General features: G+C 40.9%; 1 non-coding gene and 1 pseudogene across 1 annotated transcript; one reads left to right on the forward strand and one right to left on the reverse strand.

Annotated features, from left to right (window-relative positions):
• Positions 1–1,472: 1,472 nt before the first annotated feature.
• LOC136491590 (uncharacterized) lies at positions 1,473–3,194 on the reverse strand (annotated as a pseudogene).
• Positions 3,195–23,113: 19,919 nt separating this feature from the next.
• LOC136494996 (small nucleolar RNA R71) lies at positions 23,114–23,222 on the forward strand. Its single transcript, XR_010768788.1, has one exon. It is a non-coding gene; the product is annotated as a small nucleolar RNA R71 (small nucleolar RNA).
• The last annotated feature ends 3,516 nt before the right edge of the window (positions 23,223–26,738 follow it).

Here is a 26,738-nt window from a genome sequence, read left to right on the forward strand (position 1 = left end):
CGGCATCATAAATAACATTGACATCAATATGGATAACAGAATAGTAATTGAAGCCAACAGCATGGCATATGAGATCTCAAAATACAAATTCCATAAGCCAACAACGTGGCAATGACAAGTCTTCACACATAGGCCAATAGTTAAAGGGTCCCATAATTAAATAAGCCAACATATGACTAACAGAGTTCTAACATACACATGGATAGCATAGTAACAAACCAAACACTTAAGTCATAGCATCATATCTTCCTGCCACTCCTGGATGATGAAGCAGCACCAACAGTAGGAGGAAGCATCAGGTACTGCTGGAACTTTGCCGATGTTTTTTTCTTTCTCTTTGATGGTTCTTGAGCACTGACTTTTGCAGAGGCTGATCCAGAGCTTATATGTACAGTGACACTAAAGCTTGCTTGAGATAATGGTAATTGTGCCTTGAGGTTTAGTGTAGCAGGATCCTCCTTTGTCTATAGAAACTTTAGCTACTGCACTAGTTCTTGTCACACTTCCCTTGATTTATGCCAATGGACTCCTTTCTCTTTTTTGTGGCTACAAACAAATAAGATTGAGTGAGTGATTACATTTTGTTAAATGCAAAAGAAACATTGTGCATTGTTGAAAGAATGTAGGCTAACCTGAGAGGTTTCCGTTGAAGTGGTCAAGTGAGAACTTCTTTTCCTACTGTTGCCTACAACTCTTGCAGTAGAACAACTTTGCTATCCACTTGACATTCTCACAGTTGCAGATTTAGAAGGACCAGCAGGTGTTGACATTCTATTTCTCTTAGCACATGATTTCCTATTGTGCCCAACTCCTTTGTAATTTCTACATCTGATAACTATGCCTACCTTGGATATCCTATTGGGTTTAGGCTTCTTAGTTGACTCTCTCTTTCTTGGGCCTGCCTAGCAATTTAACATATGGTGGAGCTAGAGGCTTTTCCCTTTCTGAGATGGGCCAGTTGTGCATTCCCTCTACTGGTTGCAGGTAGTGACAGTAGGTTTTCTTAAATTTAGTAACTGAAAAGCATGGTGCTATGTAGTCTTCTAGGCAATGTGTGATGAAGTAAATGCAACTTATTGCATGTGGACATGGCAAACCAGCCAGTTGCTAGTACCTGCAACTACATGTTCTTGCAGTAAGATCCACAGTCCACCTATGGTCATAGTGCACTACTTCATACTTGTCATTACCATTACTAATTGCATGATAGAAACCAGACTGAGTGATGTACACATTGAGCTTCTTAAGGATGTTTGGACAGATCATAGTGGGCCATCTATCAACTTTGGTGCTATTCTCTTGGATCCTCACCATTACCTTCCTTCTAATCATTTCAAGCATGGTGATGATAGGGTAGAATCTGGCCTCCACTATCCATTTATTGAATGATTCACAAAGGTTATTGTCTACTGAGTCACAGTAAGTGCCTAACCTGAACCATGCCCTACTCCAATGACTTGGATCTATGTTCATCAGTGCATGTGCTCCTTCTCTAGTGAACTGTGCCAGTCTAGCCCTTGCCATGTTGAATAAAAGTGGGCATGATGCTTTAGCACTTTTCCACCACCTCTTCTGCCATTCCTTCTTCTTGAACTTTTCCTCCAGTTGGCATACAAGTGCCTTGCACAATTCCTATGCTCCGCCAAAGGAGCCCAGTGCTGTACAGCATTAAGTATTCCCTGTGTACAATAAACCATATGAGATTAACACTACTAATTACTGTAGTAGGGTTGGAAAAAAATGAATAGTTGAGAATATCATACCTTCTGTTGATCAGAGGTGAACACCCAATCTTCCCCATTACCAACTGATAAATCTCTGAACAATATGTCACAGAACCAGTCCCAAGTGTCATTGTTCTCTTTTTCGACAACTACCCATGCAATAGGATACATTTGATTGTTCGCGTCCCTTCCAACAGCACATAGAAGCTCACCATTGGTGGCACCTTTGAAAAAACACCCATCAAGACCCACTACTTTCCTGTAGCCTGCCAAGAATCCTTTCCTGCAAGCATCTAAGCATATATACATCCTCTCAAATATAGGCATCCTTTCTTGTACCTTCACTATCACAGTGCTGCCTGGGTTGCTTCTCAATAGTTCCAACTGATAATCAAAAAGCCTCTGGTACTGACCCTTTGTGGCATCAAGCATCTTCTATAATACAATTTTCTTTGCCCTCTTGAGCTTTGCAATGCTAACATCAGCAAACATCTCCTCTTGGACTGTAACCTTCATACCTTCAAGACTCCAAGTTGGATTTGCTCTTATCATCTTCTCATATCTCTCTGCTATTCTCCTTCCAGTGACCATTTTGTTATCTCTCCTTGGTGGATAGCTATGTTCACACTTGTAGCTTGAAATCTGCCAACTAGTTGTAGTGGAATTTGTGGTCAACAAACAAACCCAGGGACAAGTTGGCTAGTCACATTTTGCTCTCACTCTATCACCCTCATCTTTGATAAACTTGATCACCTTCCTCTCAGCTAAAGCATACTTAATGACAGCTTTCTTGAACCATCTTTTACCATTGAACTTCATCCCCAAACTAAACTTGGGTACTGGATCTTTCTTGCTAAACTTTGGGTACTTGCTCTCCTTTGTAACAAGTCCATCAGAATCACTTCCCAAGTCATCAAATGACTCATCTTCATCACTACTCTTGGCATAAGGGGTTACATTGCCTTCATCCTCTATAATAGTGCAATCTCCAGTTTGTGTTGTTGTACCCCCAACAAATATGTCATCTAGCTATGTTGTTTGACTAGAACTCAACATCTTCTTGAATTCTTTGAACCTCCTAAGTATCTCTTTGGCTTCTTCATCTTCTTCAGAGCTGCTATCATCTCTAGCAAGGAATTCACTATCAGTGCTTGATATCTCATTAGCAGGATTGCTGGCAGCACCATGACTAGGACAAGCATTGCCATCAGGACCCGTTTTTATTTGATTGTGTACAATGACTCCAGACTGAGGACTATATGGCACGATATGTCTTTTTGTAGACCCCAAGTCAACATCTTCAGGTAGTGCTTCTTCTTCATCTTCCATGTCTGCTTCATCTTCAGACTCAGCATCTATCTCATCCTCATAATCACTTTCTTCATCTTCACTACCATTGCAAGCCTCATCATCTAATATTTCTTGTGCAGCAGGTGCCTCAACATATACTTCTGCAAAAAAATCCATCATCGGTGCATCTCAACATATCTAGGCAAGCCTTGTCATCAACTAGTGCTCGCAATCCATTGTGCAGTTCTCTCCCTGGAATTAACCAGTGCAACAGGGTCACTTAGGTTTTGACCCAACGTCCTCGCACTTGCATGTGATTGAATTTGTTGAGATGGAGGGTGCGTGCGTAGGTGTGGAGATCTACTCTTCTAAAACTATAGCATAGATCTTTAAGGAATTTGAATGGGGCGAGGGTAGTATTGTTCTACATTCAAAATCGAGAAGTGTTTTTCTTAATGGTTTTATGCACATGCTTGAGTACTTTGCGATAGTTGCTATGGATATGGAGGGAAAGACATGGAGGACAATTCGTAAACCAAGTGGTGCTAAAATGTCCATACATCAAGCTTAAGGTCACCTATGTGTGTGCTATGCTGATTTTTGCAGTAGGTCTTGGCTTTTAGTGTGGATACTTAAAGACTATGGTACTGATAACTGAAGTTTAAAGCATGTTATAGACATGAAGGAACAGTTTGGATGCATAAATATTAAAGTTGGTTCTGAGCTTTGTTATGAGGAGTATAGAGTGATTACAGTTCACTCAGAATAGAATTTCATTTTTCTTGTTGGGATGGATAGAACATTGATTGCATATGACATGCACCACAGAAAAGTTCATATCATCCATGCCCGTGTCATCCACTTTTGTAGATCAAGAGGGCGTTTCCATATGAACAGGCCTTACTATCTTTCTTATGTTCCCTTATTCATGGAGTCATTAGCAGAGCCGTAAAGGTGCATTTCCTACATTTCATCGTCATGACAGTCTTTGTTTAGGTAGGCAGTCGTTTTCATTCTATATATGTAAAGGCCAATTTTGGCTTGTTAACTAAAGGAATGGTATGTTCAATATTATTAATTCTGCTGCTTTGTTCAGCTTCTGGATTAAAGATGAATAAGAGGGGTTCTATGGTGTATTGGCTACCAATCCAAAGGATGCACTAATTATATTCATTTTGCCTTACAAGCAGGGGTGCCACATAGAAGGAGCACAACTACGTCATTTCATTATGTAAGTCTGTATACATTAGTACCTTTAGTATGCTCTATGTACCGCTTGTGTTAGAACATTAGTTGAGAAAGATGTTATGGTAGCGTCCATTGTTATTGTAAAAAGTACTCTTGTTTGTGAACATGATTTATGGATGTAATGATTGTATATCTATATGGCTTGTGTTCATGAAGCTATTAAGGGCCTAGTATTGGTATTTATTAACTTGTCACTTGTTTTAGTAGTCACCTAATGTATGTCTACATCTCTTAACATTACTTTACCAGGTTGACATCCCAAGTGATGATGCTAGAGATGCTTGTTGGTACTACTTAGCATTACTACTAGAATAACACTAAGTAGTTCTTTATTATTTTATGAGACTAGAAAGAAAAAATATATATGAATGAAAGGAATCCGCAAGCGCATAGATAATATATCATTGTAGCACTTCACCCAGGAGTATTCTAGGTATTGTTATTTATATTTTTACCATAGGGAAGGTCTGGCAAGGACATGTATTGATAACTTATGCTATTGATGGAGAAGTAAACCATAACCAATATTCTACTCATAACAAGGGTAAGTCAAGAGGTAAATGTATATGGATGATGCATAATAACTAATCATTTATCACTCAGAGTACTCCTTTCTATGGCATTAGCATGGTCAAGTAGAATATTAGAGGGATAACTCCTAAGTCATTCTTAATTACAAGTCAAAGCATACATTGATTGGTGCAATTACACTTAGTAGTCATGGCAAAGATCATCTTTATATCTACACATAAGGGATATTACTACAGAAGAGTAAGAACAGAGCTTGTCTTCCTTCGTAACTAGATCCTACTTGTATACCTATATTCGGGGAGTGGACTACAAAGGACTCAATAGGAGTGTCACATCCATGATCTACCACATGACCTAGAATATAGGGTGTATCCATAGGTAAACAACATATAAGTACCATGCTTACACAATGTTGACCACTCACCCCATGTACACCAAGGCAAGCGCTATACGAACTTATGCATGAATATGTTGATAATCCAACTATACTAAGCATATAATCAAAGTAGACGATGAATATGATAACTAGGAACATAAACGATATGAATAATAATGTCATAACAATTGTAGAAAACATATAAAAGTAATGAGAGGTACAAAAGAGAAAGGGGTACAAAGATTATACCAAACCACGCTCTTGACACGATCAAGAATCCAAGCAAAACCTGCTTGCCTCCCTCTAGACCAAGCTAACTAGCTATGCCCTAGAATATGGTGGAGCTCTAAGGATGATTAGGGTTTCTGTCTTCTCAAATGACTTCTCGGGGTTTGATGCCTCAAAGGGGTGGCAGGGACTAGTATATATAGGGCGGAGCGTGAATCCTGAGCCCTTGGATTAAACCATCTTGAATAAACGGCGTAGATGCAATCTAGGAGGCGGTGGAGAACTGACATAGCAACGAGAGGCTGATAGGGGGCCCTAGGGGCCGGCCGGCCCCACCTGGTAGCGCCTCACCCTCCACTTCGGTGTGGTATCCTCTCGAGTCTTCTAGAATCTTCTAGGTTGTTTTCACTGTGGATAAGCGTGATTAAGTCTAACATATAGGTCCACCTTGATGGTTTTCTGGATAAGCCCTGCAGAAAATACAGATTCACCAAAACTCGTGGAATTTGTTAGTTTAAAACCCCAGACCTTTGTTGGTGATCATATTTATGCCCTTATACATGTTATATTGATGGTTTATAATGGTTGTTAACAACCATCAACAAACTCTCCCAAGCTTAACCTTTGCTGGTCCCTTAGCAAAGCTAAACTCAGTAAATGGATCAGGAGTTGCGTCGATGCTTTCACTCCTCAAAAGTAAACATGCGTTCAAACAAGAATTCTCCTCCGGATTAGAATGAACCGATCTAACTTTCAAACTTACCCATATTATCTTAAACCATTGGGCTTCTTAGCCTTTACTTGGGTCTTGAGCAATTGAAAGACAGAATGATCAAGTCAAGCACTAAGTCTCAAGTTCTTTGCTCAACCATTATTCTAGAGTTTTTATGGGTTTTCAAAATAAAACTCGGAGCTTCTATTGTATGACACTCTCAAGTCTCTTAGTATATGTGGTATTTATAGATCCTCACCAAGGCAATAGTGATGTTATGTCTTTCTCTTCCTTCAACTAAGGCTTATGTGGAGCTCATTGGAGTGGAGAAAGCATGAAAGAGCATACTTGTAATACATATATTGTAAAGTCAAACCTCGGATCCAAAGAGAGTTGAGTCATACAAGTAAATTAAGATGTGCATGTGTGTGGATGTATATGGTGGATATATATGGTGGCTAACCTAATTCTACTTTGCTCCTTGAAAACATATCTCTCTTTTGGAACTCAGAAAATACTTTGCAAGAAAACATGGGCTATCTTATTCATCTTTCTTTCTCTTTTTTTAGGCGAGCATCTAGGTACCCATTGTTTTAGATATCTTGGACACTTATCTATTTTTTTCAAATCTTCTCTTTTTTTCTTTTTTTCTTTTTTTATGAATAACTTTTGCATAGCCCCATGCTTATTTTCTGTAACAAAACTTTTGAGAGATAGTAACAAGAACTTGGAGCATCTATTTGATGGATATCCTATAAAGCATGTTTTTTGTGTCTACTCCCATTGTCGGAGTAAAACATTTTTGGGTGGATCTAGATGAAATGGCATGATTTTGCGCCTACCCCCAGTGTAGGAGTAGTACATATGTGGGTGATGTGTACGTGATCTTAATTTTAAGAGCATAACAAACCTCTCATAAGGGTCAACAAAGCTTGACTAAACTCAATGCAAAACAAGCAGCATATATGTGGAAGTCTTTCTAGTCTAAATAACATATATGGCTCTGGTAGAAATTGCTTTGTCATATAGGAACTCATCATGTAGCATTTTTATATTTTTCAAAAGATAAATCTCTAGAACTTTAGTATCACTTAGAACATGATAAACAACAGCTTAGACCTTCTTATATCATATCTGTCAATTACCTAGACTTAGATCAAGCTTATGCTACCCACGAGTTTTAAGTTCAGAGTAAATTCTTATATCAAAACAATCGTATTCAAAACTCGAGAGAATTCAATGCTGAAAACTAGGTACTTGAAAGGAATTACAGCAGAGCAACTATTCATCATTTCCATGTTAAAAGATTATCCTCAGAGTCCTTTTTATTTATTCAGCTCTTAAAAATAGAAAACTAGACACACACTTTTTGTTTTGTTTTTATTTTTTTTTAAGATCACAGCTTACTAATATATAGTTATCACAAAGATGAAACTTTTATTTTGCTTTTAGTTATGCATTTTTTCTCTTTAACTAGTATATAACAAACTTAGAAATAGTAAAACAAAAGGGAAAGAAATACTTAGCTAGATACATGGGAGGGGCTCTTCCCCCAAGCTGGATATTGTCATGGTCAAATGTTGAAGTTGAGTGATCCTTCTCAGAGTAGATTTGCCAGCAGAAAGAAATACTTAGCTAGATACATGGGAGGTGCTCTTCCCCTAAGTGGAGTGAGATGACGACGACCGAGTGAACTTGCTCTTGATCTTTTGTGCACATCCTGCAAAATACTAACAAGAATACCAAAACTCGTGGAACGGATTAGGATAAAGGGTTGGCGGTCAGTCGTCCAGAGATTAGTTGTTCTTGTAGTTTAGAAATAGTTCCTTATTGGCATAATTTTAGTAGGATGCCTATCTAATAATTTTGGATTTTCTAATTTTTGATATGCAGAAAAGAAAAATATGTATGCATGTTATTTTTTTAATTTTTATGCCACCACAGTGAATATTCTCTTGGGTATTTACACCGTAGATCTATTCATATGGGGCTTAGGATTTATAATGCAATGATAAAATGCAGTCATGAAACTTTTATCTTTCTTTTTCTAAATGCAATGCTAATGCAGAAAAATAAATATGCTAATGTGGAAATAATTCATGCAATGCAGAAAAGTAATATGGATAACTACCGATGTTACCTCCCAATGAGGGTTCAGAATTTTAAGTCCTCCGGAGAGGACTACTCTAGTCTTGTATATTCCTTGGGTGCATCTGTCAATCTCGGAGATGGAGACCTTGATGGCTGCACCTCTTGTGATGGTGACTCTAATGATGTCACCTTCTCTTTCCACACCTGCTTGGTCTGTGGACTTGACTTTGGTGGAGTAGGTTCATCTTTCACAGGTTCTTCATCTTCTTTCCTTTCATTCTTTGGGAGTTGATTCATTTGGTGTTGGGATGAATGATGCCTCCTCCTAGATTGGGTCTTCTTGGGCTGTTCATAAGAGGTATAGCTATTGAAATAGCAGCGTACCTTCTCTCCAGGGAATTGGAAGTGGACTTGTCTAGATCCGACATAGATGATCGCGTTTATAGAGTTGAGGAATGGTCTTCCAAGGATGATGGGTGTGTCATTTTCTTCACCCATGTCTAGAACCATGAAGTCACAGGGGCACAGTGATCATGTATTCTTACCATTATGTCTTTTGCTATTTCCTTCAGAAATTGGATTGATTGGTCCACCATCTGCAATTGCATACATGTAGGGAACAAAGGTTCATTACCAAATAGGTATTCATACGTTACCTTGGACATTATGTTGACACCCGACCCAATGTCATAGAAGGTCTTGTGGAAGATTCTTTGTCCAATGGTACACTCAATTGTCGGTATGCCAGGATCATCCTTCTTAGTGAGGAATGGTGAATCAAGGAGGTGGTCATACTCTGATCGAAGTGTGTTGATCATGTTGACTGATTCTTCTTGTGGCTGCCTAGCCTTGTTCTTCCTTCTTCTCCGATTGTTTTTCTTCTTGGTCAATGTTGTCTCTTCGGGCAGGTACGACGTTTGTGGATGTTTAGGAGATTGCAAGATACGATGCTTGAAAGAAAACTTCTCCTTTCTATCATTGATTGTGAAGCAGATCTTAGCATTGTCCATGTAGATGATGGCTTTTGCGGTGCTTAGGAAAGGTCGGCCCAAGATAATGTGTGCTCTTACATCTCCACCTGTTTCCAAAACCACAAAATCTATGGGAACATATGATTATCTCACTCGAACAATGGCGACTTCAAGAACTCCCATGGGGTAGCTGATTGACTGATCTGCAAGCTGCAAACATATGTTTGTGTATAATAAAGTATCTCCATTAATTTTATCATAGATTATCTTAGGCATACACTGGTAGAGAACCGAGCTTTACTCCCGGTGGGGAACCCCCTCTAGTCTCGGTTCCCCACCCGGGAGCAAGCATCCGGGACTAAAGGGGGGGTCCTTTAGTCCCGGGTCAGGAACCGGGACTAAAGGAGGACCTTTAGTCCCGGTGGGTAACACCAACCGGGACTAAAGGTGCCTCCTGACATGCCACGATGGCCGGCACCTTTAGTCCCAGTTGGTAATACAAACCGGGACTAAAGGTTTTTTTCTTTTTTCTTTTCTTTTCTTTTCATTTTTTTGTTTTCTTTTCAAAATAGGTTTTCGAAGTCGTATTGTACGCTGCTAATTATACATTTATATGCGCATATAGTATGTTTCGGTTCAAGCACAATGAACGTATTAAATCACACAATTCAAGCATAGAAATATATATATATATATGCATGCATGCATCATATATATATTTACATGCATGCATGCATATGTGTATTTTACATTATATTATTTCATGTGCATATATTACAAAAGATTGCATTACAGTTGTTGTGACATAACAAGTTTCCTCTCATCCTCTAGCTTGGCTTCAATGGCAGTGTTGGGTCGAAGTAGAACTCGCCCTTGGAATCAATGACCTGCTCATTAAAAAATCCGGCTATAGACTCTTGAATTGCTTTGTTTTGGTCTTGCCGTATGACCTTTTCCTCCAACCATCGAGTCTACAGGTTTGAATTAAAGGAAAATAAATTAATATATGTACATATATATATAAAGACATAGTAACACAATCAATAATAATAATTAAATGAATATATAGTGTATTTTTAACGTACTTTGAGTCTCTCTGTAGGAGTTCTTTGGGAGAGCACCTTGATAAACTTGCAAACTATAGTAACCACAGTAGTTGTTCCCCTGTTCCTGCCTCAGACACCACTTTACGAGAAAAAAGATTTGTCATCCAATCTGGTGATCCGGTGAAAGCTATATGTTTAATTAATAAAGATGATGCGATTCAGGGGACTTACTTTCAAAGGGATTACATTCAGTGGCGCTTTGCATTTTTCCATGTGTTGCTTCTCAATAAAGGTTTTCCAAACACTGCTCAATAAAAAATTTACCACGTCATCAGATATAGTTAATCATCATGTTTGTGTGTATATATAGTTGCTAGAGATCCCGAAATTACCTCTGGATAATATCTATCATATCTTGGTAGTCTTGTTGTGGTTTTCTCATCGAGTCATAGATTATCAAGTGACTTTTCACCAGATCGATGTCCATCAATATCCAGTGATTGCTGCATGTGTTTATAGGATATAACGCATAACACTCATTAATTAACTAGAATCAACATATGAGCCATTAAGGATATGATCGACATGATTAACACTCACTTGAAGTTATAGGGAAAGAGTATATCCTTCTTGTGGCGTTGGTTCACTAAGAAGTTCATGAGGTTACTCTCTGACTCAGACTTCCAATTAGTCTTTGGAGTAATTGGGTCTTTGAATACTATATGGGGATCAACAAAACCAATTTCATTGCAGCCTTCCTTTCTGAGCTCTGTCATTGTAAATCTGCATATATATAGTACTTGTTAGGATAATTTATATGCATATACACACATATGATGAGTTTAATAATAGATCGAAAGAATTATTACTTACAGGCAATAGCAGCTAATGATAACTTTGTCCAGAGAGGTCAGGTGGCATAGTTGATGAAATTCTGCAAAGTCAACATACATAACATCATCGCCACTGGAACCAATGTTCGTCTCTAATTCTGACACCAACGCAGAAGTCTCCACTGGTAGACGCCTGCATGTACCACTTGTTTAGCAGGTACATTTGCGTCCCCAGATCAGATAAGGCTTGAGGGTTGTATAGACTCTGGCCTAGTACAAATTTTTTCTTCCAAATATCAACCTCCGCCGCACTCTCAATGTTTCCATCACCAAACATCTGGTAAAGGTCGAGACCAGTCTCATCAAGAAATTCACCAAGGTGATCCAAATCGACATCCGGAGGTATGTTTGCCTGATGCATTAATCCTAAATTCGAACCATATTCATTACCAACAACTAGCGGGGGGATTGATTGGTGCGCTTGTTGTCCGAGTTGGGCAACTCCTTTCCCTGCCCGCTTCTTTTTCTGTGCCGCCTCAATTGACTTGGTGAGAGTGCGGTCATAGTCTGATAACGTTGATTTGGACGGCTTACGAGATTCCCGCTGTTGTTGCTGGTAAGAAGTCACCTTTTTTCTTAGAATATCTGGAGCTACGAAGAAGTACGGTTTCTCCAGGTTTCTCCTTGCTTCTTGATTCATTTTAAGTTTGTCATAGAATCTAGACATGTCTTTTTTATATGCATCAGTTCCTTCTTCCTTCTCTTCAGATATTATTTTGGGAATAGCCCTTGGTTTCACTGGTGGCTTTCTTTGCAGGCGGGGACTGGTTCTTCGTTTGAGGGGCTGGCCTCTTGCTAGGCTTCTTGGTAGGCGGGGGCGGGGGAGGCGTTGGAGACCTCCTTGGAGGTGTTGGCAGCGGTGTTGGAGACCTCCTTGGAGGTGGCGGCTGTGGCGTTGGAGACCTCCTTGGAGATGATGGTGTGGATGCAGCCTCGTCTTCCAACACAATGTCATCGTATAGAGCACTATGATGATCTGGCGATTGAACAATTGGATTTAGGTTGGGGGAGGATCTGCTACAAAAAAAGGAATGACATATTATTATGAGCAGATTGTTAATTATTTAAGCCAATACAAATTAATGATGTAGTGTTTTCATCCGCACGTACCTATGGTGAGGTAGTTCAGGAGGAGGTGGAGCCGACATCCCTAGAATGATGATGTAGCGCTTGCGCCATAGAATGAATGTCTTCTCCTGCTTCTCCTAGAGTCTTCTCGCCATCACCTCTAGGAATGTCAAGAGGCAAATCACTAAAACCTTTTTCAGCTTTATCTACCGAGATGGTAGCATATCCTTCTTGGATTATATTCCCATGAATCCTTGGTGTCTTGGTTCGGTCGATAGGATTAACAAGACCGATAGCCACCTTGATTGTGGAATTCTCCTTCGGAATGTGTAGCTCACACGTTGTACAAGGTTCAGTGACATCATCCACAGGGAAGCGCAGTCCTGTGTCCCCTTGATTTGGTATCTCCATGGAAGCGCAGCTGCTTTTCAACTGAACAGATTGGCTAATGTTGATTCCTGGCTCTGATGCCTGCTTGCTTGCACTCACTGCTATTTGCACTTGCCTTCTGATTTCCTCCTGCATTCTCGCTTCAAGGTTTTTTTCCCGCTCCTATGCTTCACTGCACCGCTTCCTCCAACCTCTGGAGCCGCTGTGCCTCTTCTTCCTTCTTTCTCTGGCGACTTCTGTAGGAAGGTCTGTCCTGAGGGAATCCATGCTCCCATGAGACACTTCCTTTGCCTCTAGTTCGGCCACCATGTTCAATAGTCCCGATGGCGTATGTCAGCTCATCCTTCTCTCTGTTGGGCCTGAACGCACCACTAGCAGTAGCTCTCTGAGCATAAAACAATCTTTCTGCTGCTTCTTGCAGTCTTGCGCCATAAACGCACTTCCCTGTCTCCTGGTCTAGTGTTCCCCCATGAGCGAAAAACCAATTCTTTGCACGTTCTCCCCACTCGAGTGATTCTGGTCTGATACCCTTAGGCAAGAAGGTCTGCTTCCATTTTGTTCCACTTCTTAATGGCAGTCGGGTAGCCACCTGATCCCAAGGTATGGTGGTATGTCTTCTGTTGGGCATTACGTTGGTTCTTTATCACCCGACTCACACCCTCTTCCGAAGTCTTGTACTGTACAAACTCATCCCAATAGGGCCTCTACTTTGAGATCGGGCCTAGGGACAGTAAAATCTGGTGCTATGTTCTTCTTGACATACGTCGTGTATAGGTGTTTCTTCCAAGTCTGAAACTGGGTGGCCATCTTCTTCATTGCCCAATCCCTAACTCGCTCCTTCAATTCATCACCATCTATTATATCATCATAACCATCTGTTTGGAGCGTGAAATGTACCAAGACATCATTCCAAATTAACGCCTTGTCACGATCGGAGACAAAACTGACATGAGGAGCATTGGTCTTCTTCTTCCATTCACGGGTACTAATCAGGAGCCGGTCCCGTACAAGGTAACCACAGTGGTGCACAAATTTCATTTTATTCGGCCCCCCCCGGTTCTCCTGTATCCACATTGAACTCCGAGATGATGAAGCGGCCCTCCAATGGCTTTTTGGGACCTCGAACATTTTTACTCTTCGTTGTAGTTGTTGATGTCGATCCAGAGGGCTACAAAACATAAACATTATTTTTAATGTCATGAGCACACATAAGACATATGATAATATATATAGCTAATAATAAAAAATATATACTTGGCCAATATGTTGTTGCTCATTTTGTTCAAGAGCTAAGTACTGACTCCCGTCATCTGCATCCTCTTGCACGTTATTTTTAGCACCATCATCGCCTGGCAACTTGAGTGCCAGTGTTGATCAAATTCATCATCAACTCCTCCTCATCCATGTTTCTCGGGTCGGCCATCTAGCTTCAAAAAACAAAACCAATATATAGTACGTCAAATCTTTGCTTACATGCGTAAAATCTACGAACAATATGCATTATTAAATCTTGCCCCTCGGTCACGGACGCAATTCGCCACACTAGGACGAACTACGTCGGTACTAGGGCGAATTAGGGCTATACATAAACGGCCGAGGGCAAATTGCTGTCGGTGACTAGGGCGAACCACGTCGGTGACATCAACAGCGCGGTTCGCCCTAGGTGTGATTGTTTAGCATTAACGATAACGATAATACGAATGTTGATCAACTAGGCCACGAGAAAGGGCGGTGTGACAAGAGTGGCGGTGCTCCACTCCGCCGTATATATGTCTGTACACATGGGTGAACGAGGGCGGCTGGTGCTCCGCCGTATACATAGAAACGCATGGACGAACGAGGGCGGCGGTGCTCCGCGACGTATATATACATGCATATGAATACAAATGACGTATATATACTGTGTCGGCGCGGTGGCCGGTGTGCTGACGACGACGACGTGAGGCGGGCCGGCGTGCTGACGATGACGACGACGTGAGGCGTGCCGGGGCGGTGTCGGTGCGTGATGTTGTGATCCTATGTACCATGTGAACCATGTAGTCATTCATCATATGAGAAAATTCTATGTTAATAATGTAAGTATAAGTCATTATGAAATGTAAGTATATGTGTCTTATTGCTAATATAACCATTACTATTTCCTGAAATGATAAGAATTTATTTTCTTCTTCTACAGGCGATCTCTGATGCTATGATATAAAGTTTGAAGATAGTCTTCCCGGAAAAAATATGTAATGCTCATATTACTTTAGCAACATTAATATATTATATCTCTATATTCAAAGTTCACAAATGAAGAAACGTTGAAGTTTTCCTTCATTTGTCTGTAGCCATGCATGCAAGTCCAACCAAAACTGCTTACATCATCACATGTGATATTTTTTATAAACTAAAAAACGCTTAGTTTACAAACTGGGTATCAAAATTGAGTTCCTATTTGACCATTATATATCCTACAACAAATCCTTCAAAAAAAAGACCCTACATGAATATATTTGGATAAAATTTCGTTAACAAACATTGATCTATGAAGATAGAAAAAATTCTTCTATTGAAACTGCATCTTGGAATAATGGCATATCATATAGTGATGAATATATGGCGGTTGATGGGCTGGATCATTTTCAGCTTTAGTGACAACGACAATGGTTTCCAAATAATATATAGCGTGTTTATTATACAAGCCATGGATTTACATCGATCTAATTAATTTCTAAAGTAATTTCATTGGTGGTCCTTAATTAAACTTGTCATGAGTTCAGGTCCCAGTGATCTTAAAATGTATTTTAGTACCATAAAATGTAGTTTTTGATACTCTAAACTTGCTAATTTATCCATATAATATCCAAATATTCAAAACTTGCGTTAAGATATGGTTTTGAGATGTGAGCTTGACAACTCCATCTTTCTCTCTTTGGCCTCGCTCTACTGTAGGCAGAACTAGAAACAGCTGCAGCCACAGCCCAATAATCACAGCTGATCAGGTTTTTTATTTAAAATCATTTAGAGTTCCAAATATTCATTTTCAGTTCCTAGATTTTGTGATTCAAAATTTGGAATTTTCAATCGACCTCGAGCGTTGACATGGCTTACACCAAAGTTGTAGTTTTCGACGTGATCTATAACTCGGCAGTGGAGGGCTCGGGCGAATGTACAAAGAGATCGATGAACATATCACCTCGAGCTCGGCAGTGGAGGGCCTCGGGCGCGATGGGGCCACGGGCGCGGTGGAGGGCCTCAGGCGCAGAGGAGGGCGCGATGGAGGGGCATGGGCGCGCGCGGTGGAGGCCGCACGAGGAAGAAGAGGGCGGCGCCGGTGTCACGGAAGGTGAACGGACGCGGCACGAGGAAGAAGAGGGCGGCGGTGTTCGACGAGGAAGAAGACGAGCGGATCGATCTGCGCCAGGCGCTGGAGGTTATATATCAGAGAGAATTACTCCCGGTGCCACCCACCAACCGGGAGTAAAAACCCTTTACTCCCGGTGCGTATTACCAACCGGGAGTAAAGGTACCTTTACTCCCGGTGCGTGTTACCAATCGGGAGTAAAGGTATACCTTTACTCCCGGTTGGTAACACGCACCGGGAGTAAAGGATTTTTTTTGGCGGGCCACGAAACTGCAGCCCACCTTTACTCCCGGGTGGGCTTCCCACCCGGGTGTAAAGGTGGCCTGCAGTTTCGTTTCCCGCCTGTTTTAAGCAATAGTCTTGTTAAATACAATAGAAATGCAATAGTTTTTGTTAAATACATAGTAAATTAAATAAAAGGCATAAAATTATTTTGTTAAAAATATGAATTTTCTTTTTGTTTATTGCACATAGGCAAAATCTATAACCTAACTTTTTTTATTTTTTGTTAGAATTATAAAACATAATGTAACTAATATTTATTATTTCGTTAATGCAAAAATGTAGTGTTTAATTAAAATTATTAAAACTATTGGTTTTGGACAGGAAATTTGTTTTCACATCATTTTAACGTTAATATTTTAATTTTTCATCACTCAGTATCCTAATTTACCTTTTTGAGAGAGAAATCCCACCAAATCAAACATTGATTTAATTTGAAACATGACATAATAAACATCTGAATTCACAATTATTACATAATATCTCAAACACACACTATATTAAATCACTATATCATCAAGTGGGCACAGCAGTGAACTTCTTCTTTACGTATGTCCCTTGGTTATGATCGCTTCGTAACCATGGAGTGTCCTCATCATTTACCAAGATGCTAGGGTCTTTGTTCACTTTGAAGGGTGGAATTCGGTCATCCTTTTCATATTCTTCTGACATGTCCGACTTGTCCTCAATTCCCACAATGACTCTTTTCCTGAAAGAACTATGTGGCGCTTTGGCTCTTTGGTTGAGTCATTATCGTTTTTCCCTCTTTTTGGTTTGGTAGACATATCATTGACATAGAACACCTGATTCACATCCTTGGCAAGGACGAATGGTTCGTCTTTGTACCCAATATTACTAAGGTCTACTGTTGTCATTCCATACTCGTTGTCTACTATTACCCCGCCTCCGGTCACCTTGACCCATTGGCACTTGAACAATGGGATCTTCAAAGTAGGTGCATATTCTAGTTCCCATATTTCATCTATGCGTCCATAATATGTCTGCTTATTCCCATTCGGGTCTGTGGCATCTATGCGGACACCACTGTTTTGGTTGGTACTCCTTTTATCTTGGGCTACTGTGTAGAATATGTTCCCATTTATCTCGTACCCTTTGTATGTGACGATATGCCATGATGGTTGCATAGCCAATAAATACAGTTGCTCATGGATGCTCTCATCACCTTGACATTTTTTTCGCAACCAACCGCCGAAAGTTTCCATGTGCTTATGCGTAATCCAAGCTTCAGTCTTCCCTGGAAACTCGGATCGTAAGAGATCCTTGTGTGTCTCAATATACGGATCTACCAAAGAGGAGTTCTATAGAACTGTGTAGTGCGCTTTATTGAAATAATCATCATCCGTACCAATATATGTTTTCCTCCCTAGTGTCCCCTTTCCGCTTAGTCTCCCCTCATGTCTCGATTCAGGAACACCAATCGAGTCAAGGTCGGGAATAAAGTCAACACAGAACTCAATGACCTCTTCTGTTCCATAGCCCTTGGCGATGCTTCCTTCTGGGCGAGCACGGTTGTGAACATATTTCTTCAGGACTCCCATGAATCTCTCTAAGGGGAACATATTGTGTAGGAACATAGGACCAAGAGTGAAAATCTCCTTGACTAGGTGAACTAGGAGGTGTGTCATAATATCAAAGAAGGAATGAGGGAACACCAACTCAAAGCTGATGAGACATTGAACCACATCATTCTGTAGTTTAGCTAGATCAGTTGGATCAATTGCCTTCTGAGAAATTGCATTGAGGAATGCACATAGCTTCATGGTGGCTAGACGTACATTTGGAGGTAGAATTCCTCTTAATGCAACTGGAAGTAATTGCGTCATGAGAACGTGACAGTCATGGGACTTTAAGTTATAGAATTTCTTCTCTGGCACATTTATAATACCCTTTATATTCGAGGAGAATCCAGATGGTACCTTGATGTTGTTTAAGCATTCAAACATGATTTCCTTCTCCTCTTTGCTTAGAGTGTAGCTAGCAGGACGTAAGTAATGGCGTCCATCATCTGTCTTCTCTGGATGCAGGTTGTCTCTTTCTCTCAAACAACGCAGGTCCTGTCGTGCTTCAAATGTGTCCTTAGGCTTTCCATACACACCCATAAAGCCTAGCAGGTTCACATAAAGATTCTTCGTCAGGTGCATCACATCGATCGAGCTACGGACCTCCAGGACTTGCCAATAGGGTAGGTCCCAAAATATGGACTTCTTCTTCCACATGGGTGCGTGACCAGTTAGCGTCTTTCGGAATAGGTTGGCTTCCATGTCCTTTTCCAAAGATGACTTTCACATCATTGACCATATCGAGTACATCCTCACCGGTTCAGTTGCGAGGCTTGGTCAGGTGGTCTGCCTTCCCTTTAAAATGCTTGCCTTTCTTTCTTACGGGGTGATTTACAGGAAGAAATCGATGATGGCCAAGGTACATGACCTTTCGACATTTTTTCAAGAATACACCTCTAATATCACCGAAGTAGTGTGTGCATGCATTATATCCCTTGTTTGACTGTCCTGAAAGATTACTTAGAGCAGGCCAATCATTGATTGTTACGAACAACAATGCTCGCAGATCAAAGTGTTCCTGTTTGTACTCATCCCACATACGTACACCTTCTTTATTCCACAAAATGAGAAGTTCGTCAATAAGTGGTCTCAGGTACACATCGATGTCATTGCCAGGTTGCTTCGGGCCTTGGATGAGCACAGGCATCATAATGAACTTCCGCTTCATGCATAACCAAGGAGGAATGTTGTAGATACTTAGAGTAATAGGCCAAGTGCTATGACTACTGTTCTGCTCTCCAAAAGGATTGATACCATCTGTACTTAAAGCAAACCTTAAGTTTCTTGTGTCATTTGCAAACTCCGGGAATTCTCTGTCGATTGCTCTCCACTGGGACCCATCAGTAGGGTGTCTCAACATATTGTCTACCTTACGGTCTTCTTTGTGCCATCGTAACAATTTTGCATGTTCTTTGTTTCTGAACAGATGTTTCAAGTGTGGTATTATAGGAGCATACCACATAACCTTGGCAGGGATTTTCTTACGTGGACGTTCGCCCTCAACATCACCAGGGTCATCTCGCCTGATCTTATACCGTGACGCATGGCATACCGGGCATGCATCCAATTTCTCGTACTCTTTGCCATGGTACAGGATGCAGTCATTAGGACATGCATGTATCTTCTCTATTTCTAGCCCCATAGGACAGACAACTTGTTTTGCTTCGTAGGTAGTGGCGGGTAATTCATTGTACTTCGGAAGCATCTTCTTTTGGATTTTTAGTAACTCTCCAAATCCCTTGTTAGATACACCATTCTTTGCCTTCCATTGCAGCAATTCTAGTGTGGTTCCCAACTTTTTCTGCCCTGCATCACAAGTTGGGTACAACAATTTCTTGTGATCTTCTAGCATCCGCTCGAACTTGATCTTCTCCTTTTCACTTTCACATTCTCTTTGTGCGTCACGAATGACCTGACAAAGATCATCAGCCGGCTCATCTTCTGCGGCTACCTCTTCTTCAGCTTCTCCCATTGTAGTATCATTGAAGCATGCACCATCAGGAATAATATCATTGTCATCCCATTGTTCTTCTTCACCTTCTTCCATTACAACACCGGTTTCTCCGTGCTTTGTCCAACAAATATAGTTTGGCATGAAACCCGACTTGAACAAGTGTGAATGAAGAGTCCTTGAGCAAGGATATTCCACCATATTCTTACATATGGCACATGGACAGCACATGAAACCGTCGCGTTTGTTTGCCTCGGCCGCACATAACAAAGAATGCATGCCGTCAATGAACTCTTGGGAGCGGCGATCAGCATTATACATCCAATGACGGCTCATCTGCATTACATGACATAAATATCATATTAAAACCTAGATCATAATTAATTATTTATACAACATGTGTGCCACCACAAAAGATACAAATTTATGAAAGCATCGCTACAATGTAGACAATCTCAACTACCACTAAAAGAACTAAAGCTAAAATACATTTCAGGAGCATAAGGATTTCGCGACCAATCTCAACTAAAACAGACAGATCCCCCAATTATGCAACATCTTTGGGCTTCTTTGGCTGGATCACTGCCTCATTAGCCGCCGTATCTGCCTATTGTGCAAGATATTTTTGCACAAGTTCAACATACTCTTCCTCCCAGTAGAAGCCTGAACATCGTCCACTGCCATCCCACTGAAATTAAAACAAAAAATTAGAACTTTAATCACAACCATCATGAAAATAGGTATAAACTAACCATAATCATTAAATACGATAAAATAACTCACATTGCGATCCGGACACTTGTAGAAGATATGATCCTTGTTGGGACCCTCCTTCTTCACTCGGTACTCCAAAACAATCTTCGTCTCATCACGACACTTGCCGCATGGAATGAGAGGAAGGCCTGGCCTAAGTCGCTTTGGAAACCCATGAGAGGCCGAGGACCCGGAAGCAGTTGCCATCTACTCTCTATACTCATTTTTTAATACACTATAAATTTCTCCTTTTATAAACAAATAAAATTAAGAAACTATAAAATTATCTAGATCTCTAAACAATGATATTTTTAATGGTCATTGTGTTCTCGTCTTTTACTGTGGCAGGTAAGTAATTCACATGATATTTTTGCAAATTAACAGAAGAATGAGAGTGTACACACATAACAGACTACTGCGACGATATCGGGACGTGTAAATAAATAACCATCCGTACTAGTTGAACTTGCTTATGTGATCATCTCGGCGAGCATTTCTCCACCGGACGGCACCGTACTTGGTCAAGGAAGAGCTCTGATTCTACGAGGAAGAGAACACGGTCTTCCACGACCGTTGTCGCTCTCCCTCGTAGAATCAAAGCTCCTCCTTGACGTTCGTTACCGTTCGGCAGAGAACATGCTCGCCGATATGAACACCGTCCGCTAGTTCAACTAGTATGGATTTTCTATAATTTTCTAACTATTTTCTAAGTTTTTCATTTCATAAAAAGTTAAAATAAAAAGTACGGTGATTGACAGACTACTGCGACGATATCAGGACATGTGAATAAATAACCATCCGTACTAGTTGAACTTGCTTACGTGATCATCTCGGCGAGCATTTCTCCACCGGACGGCACCGTACTTGGTCAAGGAAGAGCTCTGATTCTACGAGGAAGGGAACACGGTCTCCCACGACTATTGTCGCTCTCCCTCATAGAATCAAAGCTCCTCCTTGATGTCCGTTACCGCTCAACAGAGAACATGCTTGCCGAGCTGAACACGGTCCACAAGTTCAACTAGTACGGATTTGCTATAATTTTCTAACTATTTTCTAAGTTTATATTTATATATACTTTAACCTTTTTTCATGTAAATATGCAAGCTTGAAGTGATTTTGAGCTCAAATTGCTTACAAATGAAAAAAACCACAATAAAGAACCATAAATATATATAGTGAACAAAATGGCATAAGAAAATGGTGAAAAATGAGAGTATGAGATTGGTAACCTTTACAACTGAAGAATCGACGAAGGAATCGAAGAAATCGACGAAGGAATCAAAGAATGGATGGAGGAACAATAGAGGGAGGGAGGAAGCAAGAACACTACTGCAGTGAGCTTCAAAATGTGCTGAGCTCGGGCTCGGGGAGGAAGAGGAGACGGCCAATTTATAAAGGGAGAACATTTAGTCCTGGTTGGTGGATCCAACCGGGACTAAAGGTAACTTTCCAACCCTGGGCGCAGCCACGGCCCGGGAGTAGACATTTACTCCCGGTTGGAGCCACCAACCGGGAGTAAAAGTATACCTTTAGTCCCGGTTGGTGGCTCCAACCGGGACTAAAGGTCCCTGCCACCTCTGTCTTGCGCAGTAGCCATTGGGCATGGACCTTTAGTCCCGGTTGGAGCTCCAACCGGGACTAAAGGTATTTCTAGTCCCGGGGGCAAAAAATTCCGGGACTAGAGCCCATTTTGGCCGAGGATCAAAGGTCTGTTCTCTACTAGTGATAATATTGACACTTGCTCTGAAGTCATAGATAGCTTCTTGAAAAATATGAGATCCAATGGCGATGGGAATGACAGGTCTTTCTGGATTGCTCTTCTTTTCAGGCAAGGTATAATCTATCCACCTTCCCATTGATGATTGTATATAGTAGTATGCTGCATTATGAATATTGACAAGATTTGCAGTTTCTACATCTTCTAGTTGCCCCAGAATCTTACCTTTATCGGTCGGAGGAACAGTAGCAGCACCTGAGCTATTTGTGATTCTATCATTTTATTAAAGTTATGCTGGTTCTTAATGACAGAGGAGAGGTTATCCATTCTATTATTTATATTTTCTAAGATTTTATCATTGGAAGCTAGTTTTCTAGATAAACCCTCCATTATTTTAGCTTGGCTAGAAATCAATTCTCTCAACGGTGGTTGATTGAAATTATTGAAATTATTACCTTGAGGGTTACCTTGGTAGTTCGGCCTCTATTGTTGATTCCATCTTTGATTCTGTTGAGGATGAAAGTAGTTATTGTTAATGAAGTTCACATCCTCATGAATTTCAGGGCAGCTATTCCCTAAATGCCTAGTGTTTCCACACTCTTCACATGTCATGCGGGAATCATGAATGTGTATGACTTCTTGCTTCTCATTGGCTTGATCTTCAAGCTTCTTCATTAGTAGGTCCATCTTGGTAAACAGCATGTCTACCTCCTTAAGTTGATGCATACCTCCACCTCTCTTGCGGGTCTACGGACGTTCTTCATTCCAACCATGGTTGGAGGCCATCTTCTCCACAAGAGCTATTGTAGCTGGCATGGTGAGTGATAGGAATGCACCTCTAGCAGCAGCATCCATAGTCTCATGGGTACTATTGGTCAACCCGAGGTAGAAAGTCTGCATAAGTAGCCAATTCTCCATCCCATGATGAGGACATTCTGCAATGTAGTCTTGGAAGAGTTCCCACGCTTCAGGGATAGATTCATCATGTTGCCATTGGAAACTTGAAATTCTCCCACGCAGAGCATTGGTGTTGCCCATGGGAAAGAACTTGGCTAGGAAGACAGTGGAGCAATTATCCCATGTAGTGTTTCTAGCGTTGTTGGCATAGAACCAATGCTTCGCCTTCCCCAAGAGTGAGAATGGGAAGAGGTGAAGTAGTATGGCATCTTTGGTCACTCCTTTGATGGTGAAAGTGCTGTAGATCTCAAGGAAATGTTGGAGATGTGCATTTGCATCTTCATGTAGCTTCCCACAAAACTGGCTTGCTTGCACCATGTTGATAAGAGCTGGTTTGAGCTCAAAACCATTGTCTCCAACATTGACTATTGGTCCAATGCGGATATTGGCTGTAGTTGGAGCAGAGATTTCGCGGAGTGTCTTGTCAGCCATAGCTTCAAATTCAGCCAGAAATGCTTGTTGGTATTTATTAACTTGTCACTTGTTTTAGTTGCCACCTAATGTATGTCTACATCTCTTAACCTTACTTTACCAGGTTGTCATCCCTAGTGATGATGCTAGAGATGCTTGTTGGTACTACTTAGCAATACTACTAGAATAACACTAAGTAGTTCTTTATTATTTTATGTGACTAGAAAGAAAATATATATATGAATGAAAGGTATCTGCAAGCGCACAATTTTTACCACAGGGAAGGTCTAACAAGGATATGTATTGATAACTTATGCTATTGATGGGGACGTAAACTATAACCAATATTCTACTCATAATAGGGGTAAGTCAAGAGGTAAATGTATATGAATGGTGCATAATAACTAATCATTGATCACTCAGAGTACTTCTTTCTATGGCATTAGAATGGTCAAGTAGAATATTAGAGGGATAAGTCCTAAGTCATTCTTAATTACAAGTCAAAGCATATATTGATTAGTGTAATTACACTTAGTAGTCATGGCTAAGATCATCTTCATATCTACACATGAGGGATATTACTAAGGAAGATTAAGAACAGAGCTTGTCTTCCTTCGTAACTAGATCCTACTTGTATACCTATATTCAGGGAGTGGACTATAAAGGACTCAATGGGAGTGTCACATCCACGATTTACCACATGACCCAGAATATAGGGTGTATCCGCAAGTAAACAACGTATAAGCACCACGCTTACACAATGTCGACCACTCACCCCATGTACACTAGGACGAGAGCTATATGAACTTATGCGTGAATATGTTGATAATCCAACTATACTAAGCATATAATCAAAGTAGACGATGAACATGATAACTAGGAACATAAACGATATGAATAATAATGTCATAACAATTGTAGCAAATATATAAAAGTAATGAGAGATACAAAAGAGAGAGGGGTACAAAGATTATACCAAACAACGCTCCTGGCACGATCAGGAATCCAAGCAAAGCCTGCTTGCCTCCCTCTAGACCTAGCCTAACTAGCTATGCCCTAGAATATGGTGGAGCTCTGAGGATGATTAAGGTTTCTGTCTTCTCAAAAGACTTCTCAGGGTTTGATGCCTTAGGGGGTGGCAGGGGCTGGTATATATAGGCTGGAGCGTCAATCCTAAGCCCTCGGATCAAACCGACTTGAATAAACAATATAGATGCAATCTAGGAGGTGGTGGAGAACCGATATAGCAACGGCAGGCTGACAAGTGGGCCCTAGGGGCCGACCAGCCCCACCTGGCGACGCCTTGCCCTCTGCTTTGGTGTGGTGTCCTCTCGAGTCTTCTAGAACCTTCTAGGGTTGTTTTCACTGTGGATAAGCGTGATTAAGTCTGACATCTAGGTCAACCTTAATGGTTTTCTGGATAAACCCTGCAGAAAATACAGATTCACTAAAATTCATGGAATTTGTTAGTTTAAACTCCTAGACCTTTGTTGGTGATCATATTTATGCCCTTATACATGTTATATTGATGGTTTATAATGGTTGTTAACTAACGTCAACACCCAGCTGAATTAGTTACTATTGTGAAACCAGATGAAATTCTGTCACCGCCGCTATACGTATGATGTGGTAGGGATGAAAAGTATATCACCGCCGAATCCTTTAGTAACCCAACACCGACTAAATGATCATCAAAGGCGTATCATCATGTAAGACAATGGTGACCATGACCTTTGCACTGGCGGATCATACGCTGAAGCGACGGTGGTGTTAACCTCTACACAGGCGTCTCGGTTGTCGAACCGACAGTGAACTCGCATCATTGACAGTCGGGTTGAAGTACACAGCAATGGTGCTGGTGACCACTACACATGTGGTTGATGTGCCCACACGACAGCTTTGATAGCCTCGAAACAGTCAGATCATTTGCCAATGCAGCGGTGTTAGTATACATCCACATCTGGGTCATGCTCCAATGCAACTGAAGTAAGGATCTAATCATGAACGGATCATAAGCCAATCGGCGGTGTTAGTGTACACCGCAGTCGGTCCTAGATGCCGATGGTGAAGGCTATGACCATCACTGTCGATAGCTTACTGCCGAGGCTAAAATTGGACTGCGATGTGGATTACGACGCAGGTTGTGAAAGGTGCGAGTGTACTAGTGTACTAGTAGGATTAGATCTAGAGCTCTCCAATGTAGTAAATTAGTAGCTCAGGAGTGAGGGTCGAGTTGGGCTCATGCTAATGTTCCGGATCCAGTCTCGGAGGCTCGGTAAAGCCATTGTATCTTCACTTATTTATCTTATGATACTTTGTTATTATTATATCATTCTTATCTACATGGCTATACTTACTTTGAATACATATCTTGCTCAGTTAAGGTTATCTTTACTTTTGTATGCGGGTTCATAGAGTGCTTAGCCTGCTAGTTTATCAATTGGGCTAAGTAGCTGAGCCTCGTGTAACCATGGTGCTTATACGATGCTCTGCTTGTGAGTGCACCTTGTTCCCTGGTTGTGAGTTTCTTAAATTGTAAGACAGTAGTCGCGTCAGTAGAGTTATCTTTTGTGATGCTCTACCGTCTAGCGGCGTCCCAAAGTACACAAGAGTAGAGTGAGTCTTAGCTATAGTCGGGTATATATACACTTTGACCCTATAATAAGAATATCATAGGAATCTACCTCACCCGTTGATCTCCTGAGTTAACTAGTTTATATTATCTTTATAGATTTATCCCCTTTGTGTCATTCTACATAATTCCTATCATTACCCCTGCTCTAGTTGTGTTGGTTTATTAGTAAATACTCCTTTGTTATTTAATAAATCTTTACTCCATTATTTCCCTATGGTAAAATATAAATAACGATACCTAGAATAAACTCACATGGATTGGATTGCCCACAAGTGACCAAACCGTTGTGCCAACATGTCAAAACTTCAGCATGTAAAAACATAAGATGAAGGCAAGAGGCCCCACACTAGAGGAGGGGGTCCACCTATCATTTAGGGGGTTGGCCGAGCCCCTAGTGGTCGCAGGACCAACCCAGTTCAACATTCAAGAACAAAGCATATTGATATCCGTCACCATTTCGTTAGAGATATCATCAAGCCAAAGGAGATATCACAATTGAAAATGTGGGCACCGAAGATCAACTAGCTGACATATTCGC

Source organism: Miscanthus floridulus, chromosome 11, assembly GCF_019320115.1.
Source record: "Miscanthus floridulus cultivar M001 chromosome 11, ASM1932011v1, whole genome shotgun sequence".
NCBI lineage: Eukaryota > Viridiplantae > Streptophyta > Magnoliopsida > Poales > Poaceae > Miscanthus > Miscanthus floridulus.